Source organism: Nicotiana sylvestris, chromosome 7, assembly GCF_000393655.2.
Source record: "Nicotiana sylvestris chromosome 7, ASM39365v2, whole genome shotgun sequence".
Lineage (NCBI taxonomy): Eukaryota > Viridiplantae > Streptophyta > Magnoliopsida > Solanales > Solanaceae > Nicotiana > Nicotiana sylvestris.
In genome coordinates this window covers 116975077-116981501 of record NC_091063.1, presented here as the reverse complement: position 1 = coordinate 116981501, position 6425 = coordinate 116975077, and positions in this window count along the sequence as shown.

Here is a 6425-nt window from a genome sequence, read left to right as displayed (position 1 = left end):
AAGAGTATTGAGAGGTTTTGTCAATCTACTGAATATCAAGCCAAGGACAGATATCCTCGAAGCTCTAATACCGTTCTGGGACCCAACCCGCAATGTATTCCATTTTGTTGACTTTGAACTTTCACCTACACTAGAGGAAGTCGCCGGATATGCGGGATTGAATGGGAAACTAAGAGGACAGTATTTACTTTCACCAAGACCAGTATCTCCGCACGCGTTTTTGGATTTGCTAAGCATTAGTCGGAAGGTGCAAAATGATGATTTGTCAAGAGGATGTTGTGCTCTCCAATTCCTATATCAACGGTATGGTACTCTTCGGGGTTTTGAAGAACCAAACCTCAGACTAATTCATGCCGGGAACAGAAACAAGTGGGAAGCAAGACGTACTTTGGCATTCATCACGGCATTCCTAGGAATCGTGATTTGTCCTCGCAAAGATAAGAAAGTAGAGATAGGCCTTGTAGGGATGGCCGATGTTGCAATCAAAAGAACTGACAGCACTGTGGTTCCTTTGATTTTGTCTGAAATCTACCGAGCTTTAACTATATGCCGAGAAGGAGGCGAGTTCTTCTAGGGATGCAATTTGTTACTCCGGCTGTGGATGCAAGAACACCTCTGTCACCGAGCAGGATACATGAACCACGGGTTGACCGAGAGGAACTGTATCAGAGGTTTTGAGAAACGAATGACAGGCGTCGTATTCCCCGAAGGTGTCGAAGCATGGCTTACACATTTGAGGTTAACAACAGCCGACCAAATTGAGTGGGCATTTGCGTGGTTGACCGATACTGAGGTAATATACATGGCGGCCGAGGAATGTCATATTCTTTTAATGGGACTTCGCAGCATCCAACCATATGCTCCTCATCGGGTATTGTGCCAGCTAGGAAGATTTCAAGTAATTCCCACTGATGAAGATGTAAGAAAGCACGCCATTGAGCTGAGCCCAGGAGTCGTATTTCCCGAAGGAAAGATTAGAAAGCTGTGGCACGAATGTAGATTCTTGGAGCCCAAAACTATGGTTCGAGAACTGGCTAAGGGTGAGTTAGACCCAAAGTACGATGTTTGGTTCGAGAGAAGGTTCCAGATTTGTCAAAGACCTGCTAAAAGAGATCACGTCCAACAATTTATGGATGACTCGCACGAGCAGTGGGGCTGGTTAAAGAGGGAGGAAGGCTACCGGGCTGAAATTGGGAAGCTAAAGCAACAAGTTGAAAGGCTTATATTTGAGAACAACGTGCAAGTTGCCTCTGAGCAGGGTTAAAAGAACAAATTAGCCAAAGAAAACCAGACACTGAAAGCCCGCATTCGCCAAGTCAGTAAGAGTAACAGCGACCGATAGAAATGTCGCTCCGACGAAAGATTGATAGCGGAGTTGAGAAATCAGGTCAGTAAAAGCCGAGAAGAATTAGAGAGATCGGAAGCTTGCATAGCAAGAATAAAGGTCAGATGGGCAAAAGGTACAATGGCCCGGAGGAAGCATCTGCAACAAGTCATAAGGGATTTTGAAATGAGCATCGGGATATTAAGGAAAACGAACTCCACTCTTCAGGAGCGGATCTTCAAACAAGCACGAGATGCCCAAGCTGACAGAAGGCGTTGTTACGATGCGATGACCAGAATGGAAAGACAAATGGAGAAGTTCCAGGATCGACTCGCCGACAATGCTCAAGCATTGGGATTAAAGAACCGGCGAATAGAGCAATTGTTCGTTGAGAGGGACAACATTCGAGGAAGGATTGATGAGATTGGGCACTACATCTACATGAGATGCCTAGCATGTGAGCAAATACCTCGGGATACCCTCCTTACTTCCATCATGGGCTACGTCCACCGGATCATGAATGAGTTGAAGAGCTTGTAGAGAGGCCTTACACCAAAGTCTGCGGAAAGGCCGAACGATGCCTCGCGAGCCCCTAAGTTGGAATTTTAATGTATCCCTAGTTCGAGTCTTATTTGTTGGCTTTATTATCTTCCCATATGTTGTTTTCTTTTTCTTTTCATCGAGTCGGGTTAAGAACTTTGGAATCTGTACTATTGTTGTTCTTTGTTTAAGATAAGTAATTTGTAATAGCAAATTTTGGTGATGAATTGAATGATTCCAAAAGAATTTTTGTGTCTTTACTTTGGGGTAGAACTACGCCCGGTATGATTCACGCGGGAACGTGATACGTAGGCAATCCACATAAGATTCGACCGCCACTAAAAGAAAAGAAAAAAAAAGAAAGGAAAAGAAAAAAGAAAAAAAAAGAAAGAAAAGGAAAGAATAATAGAAAGAAATACAGGGGTTCCCAAAGCACTTTAAAGGTGCAAATAAGCAAGCTGGGATGACGCATGTGTTTGAAGCAAAGCATGTTAGAAATGGTTAACTGCCTAGGAGCATTGCATTCCCAATGTGCTATTATCAAATCTGTTAAACTCTAATGCTAACAAGTTTGTTGTTTTCCACAAATACCAGACAGTTAGTTGTTAAAGCATTCTGGCAACATACCCTTATTAAACCAGATCCAAAGGACCAGTACCAACAAGCATGACTACTTCGGAAAATAGTACCGAGGAAGAAAGGCCAGTAAGCCAGTTATTGAAAGAAGCGATGGAGAAGATAGAAAGGATGGGACTGGAGATGAATTCAATGCAGTTAGCTTTGGCCAAAGCACAAAAGAGCCCTGAACCACTAGGGTATGCCGGAATACCCTCACTCTGGCCCTTCAACAAGCCTCCCGAATCACCGCTATCATCAGGAGAGAATCCCCCATGATTCCCAAGCTCCACCATCTCATCAACCTCTCTCAACACCAGATGTTCCCACTTTTATGGGACCCACATCAGCCACCCTGCAAAGATTAACCAGCGAGCCATTGTTTTAGGCTCACGATACGCAATACTATCCCCCTGAACCCACATTCAATGCACCAGAACCCCATACCTACAATCCGCACTTGGAGGTACCGGCGGAGATTGAAAAGCCGGTTAAGGTCCCAGAGCAAGATGAGGTAATGAGGAAGTTCAAAAGCCTGGAGCAATCCTTCAGGAGCCTGCATGGATTGGGTAACCAGGTCAGCGTGGCCTACAAGGATCTATGCCCTTTCCCGGACGTCCAACTCCCGACTGGGTTCAAGATGCCTAAGTTTGATTTATATGAAGGGCACGATGATCCCATGGAATATTTGCGGGGCTTTTGTAGCAAAATGAGAGGGGCAGGCGGCAAAGATGAGCTACTGATAGCTTATTTCGGTCAAAGCTTGAGTGGATCGACATTGGAATGGTATACTAGGCAGGATTCCAGCAGATGGTACACTTGGGATGATCTAGCGCAGGCTTTCGCGGGTCACTTTCAATACAATCTCGAGATAGTCCCTGACCGTCTCACATTGCTGAGGACCGGAAAGAAGCCTGGGGAAAGCTTTCGCGAGTTTGGTTTCCGCTGGAGAGAACAGGCAGCCAGAGTTGATCCTCCCATGAGAGAGGGAGAAATGGTGGACTACTTCCTGCAAACGCTGGATCCAACTTACTTTGGTCACTTGGTGATGACGGTTGGAAAATCTTTCAATGAAGTAGTAAAGATAGGGGTTATGATCGAGGAGGGGCTGAGGTCTGATAAAATCCTGAATTACTCAGCACTCAAGGCAACGACCCAAGCTATTCAGAGCGGCACGGGAGGTGCGCTGGGAAGGAAGAAGAAAGAAGAAGTCGCCACGGTTGAGGCAGGCCGTTGGTCTAGGTCCGGCAAACCATACTACAACCAACCCAGACCCCACAGGCCAAACTACCCATACAGCCCACCACAACACTACTATCCACCTCAAGAACCACACTTCTCCGTGCACCAAGCCCAAACATACACTCAGCCTCTGGTTCGCCCGCAATGGCGTGCGCCGGCTCCCCAGAACACATATGCACCCCCACAAAACACGTACCCTCCACTACAAAACACCTATCCTCCACCAAGAGCATACAGGAACCCTCCAGGGGCGGGCTTTCGAGGAAATCACGCTACTAGAAATGACAGGTTACAGAGACAGAGAGCTTTTACTGAGTTGGGAGAGACTTATACCGCCGTGTTCCACAAATTGAGACGGCTAGGTTTGGTGATTCCTGTCGAGCCTAGAGAGCCAAACCCCCCACCCCAAAATTTGGACCGATCGATAAGCTGCGAGTATTGCTCGGGAATGCTGGGGCATGATACCGAAAAATGTTGGAGGTTGAGGCAGGCAATACAAGATCTTATTGATGCCAACAAGATCGAGGTCCAGGCGCCGGAGGCACCTAACATCAACCAGAACTCATTGCCAACACACCATGAGGCTCACATGATCGAGTTGGTGTATGAGGGAGGAGAGCCGAGGAAGCCCTCACAGACAGTGATGATGATCCAGGCCGCTCCGAAAGAAGAATCGACCGGCAGAAGACCAGGGGTACAGTTGAAGGGGGAAGGTGTCAAGCCAGTGGTGATATTGGGAAAGAGTCCGTCCACCGCAACAAAGAAACCAGAGCCAGCCAAATTGGTAATATTAGGGACATCACCCACACCCGCAGTTGTGTTGAAAGGGGTATGCAGGGAACTGGTCACCATAAAGCTGGTAGTCCAATTGCCAATGATTGATAGCAAGGCCGTGCCTTAGAAGTATGAAAAGGCAGTGGTGATGTACAAGGGAAAACAAGTGGAGGAGGATTGTTGTGAGGCGTATAGACTGACTCGATCAGGACGGTGTTTTACTCCAGTGGAGTTGAGAAGACCCAACCCAGCTGCAACAAAGAAACCTGTGTCAGAAGAAGAAGCTGAGGAATTCTTGAAGAAGATGAAAGTGCAGGATTACTCCGTGGTCGAACAGTTGAAGAAAACACCGGCCCAGATCTCGCTGTTATCATTACTGATCCATTCAGATGAACATCGCCGGGCCCTGATGAAGATACTGAATGAAGCTCATGTGCCCAATGAGATTTCTGTAAACCACCTTGAAACGATTTCCAACAAAATGTTTGAGGTGAACAGGGTAACATTCTCAGAGGATGATCTGCTAGTGGAGGGCACAGAACATAATAAAGCTCTCTACTTAACTATCAAATGTGAAGATTCGGCAGTTACTCGGGCATTGGTGGATAATGGCTCAAGTGCCAATATTTGTCCATTATCCACCCTGAACCAGTTGAAGATTGACCACGGAAGAATCCACAAGAACAACATTTGCGTCCGAGGATTTGACGGAAATGGAACAGCCACCGAGGGGGATATTATACTTGAGTTGACCATCGGTCCGGTCCAGTTTACCATGGAGTTCCAAGTATTAGATGTCGCAGTATCTTATAACCTTCTGTTGGGACGACCGTGGATCCACGCAGCTAAAGCAGTGCCATCCACCTTGCATCAAATGGTCAAGTTCGAGTGGGATAGACAAGAGGTCGTACTGCACGGCGAGGACACTGCGTGCACCATGTGAGGCGCCATTGTGCCCTTCATAGAGACCAATGATGACAAAGGTCCCTGTGTTTACCAGATTTTCGAGGCAGTGTCGGCAAACAAGATTTCTGAGGGTGAGATCATTCAGCACCCTAGGGTAGCTTCCGCAACGGTCATGATGGTTTCAGAAATGCTGGGTAATGGGTTTGTGCCGGGAAAAGGCCTGGGGGCTGAGCTTCAGGGGATTGTCCAACCTGTCACCTTGCCCAAGAATTTGGAGACCTTTGGACTGGGGTTCAAACCGACTGCGGCAGATGTAAAGCAAGCGCGGAAAATGAAGAAGAGAGTTTGGTTTCTTCCCAAACCAATACCGCATCTCTCAAGATCCTTTATTAGAGCAAGTGCCAAGGGGTCACCGGTCCCAAAAATTCTCGGACCATTGATTGGGATGGACGGGGATTTGAATCAGAGTTTTGAAAGGCTGTTCGCTGATGTCAATATGCTAGAAGTTGGAGAGGGTTCCAGCAGAGCAGACATACAGTTTGTGGGGCCTGGGGCCAAAACCAACAATTGGACGGTTACTCCTCTTCCTATCCGGGGGGAGTCCTGGTAGTAGGCTTTGATTTTTGCTTTCTTGTTTCGGATTATTCCAGGGTGTAATCCAAATCTCATTTTATTTTGTAAAAGTGTGAACCCTGTTATCCCGCATTTTTAATAAAATTCTCTTCTCTTGTCTCATTTTAATTTTGTTTTGTTTTTTTCTTTCTGAACAGTTCTCTTTTTACTGGTTCTAATGACATGGCATGCACAGCGGATCTTCGACCTAGTCTAATAAATCAATCCGGCTCCGACTTAATGATACAAGAGGTCGATTGTGACGATGAGTCTGAATATGACAAGGATGAAGCCTTCGAAGAAATAAACCGAGAACTGTGCTAATTTGAAGAGAAACTCAAGCCTAATCTGAATGACACTGAGGGTGTGAATCTAGGGGATGCAGATAATGTCAGAGAAACCAAAATCAGCA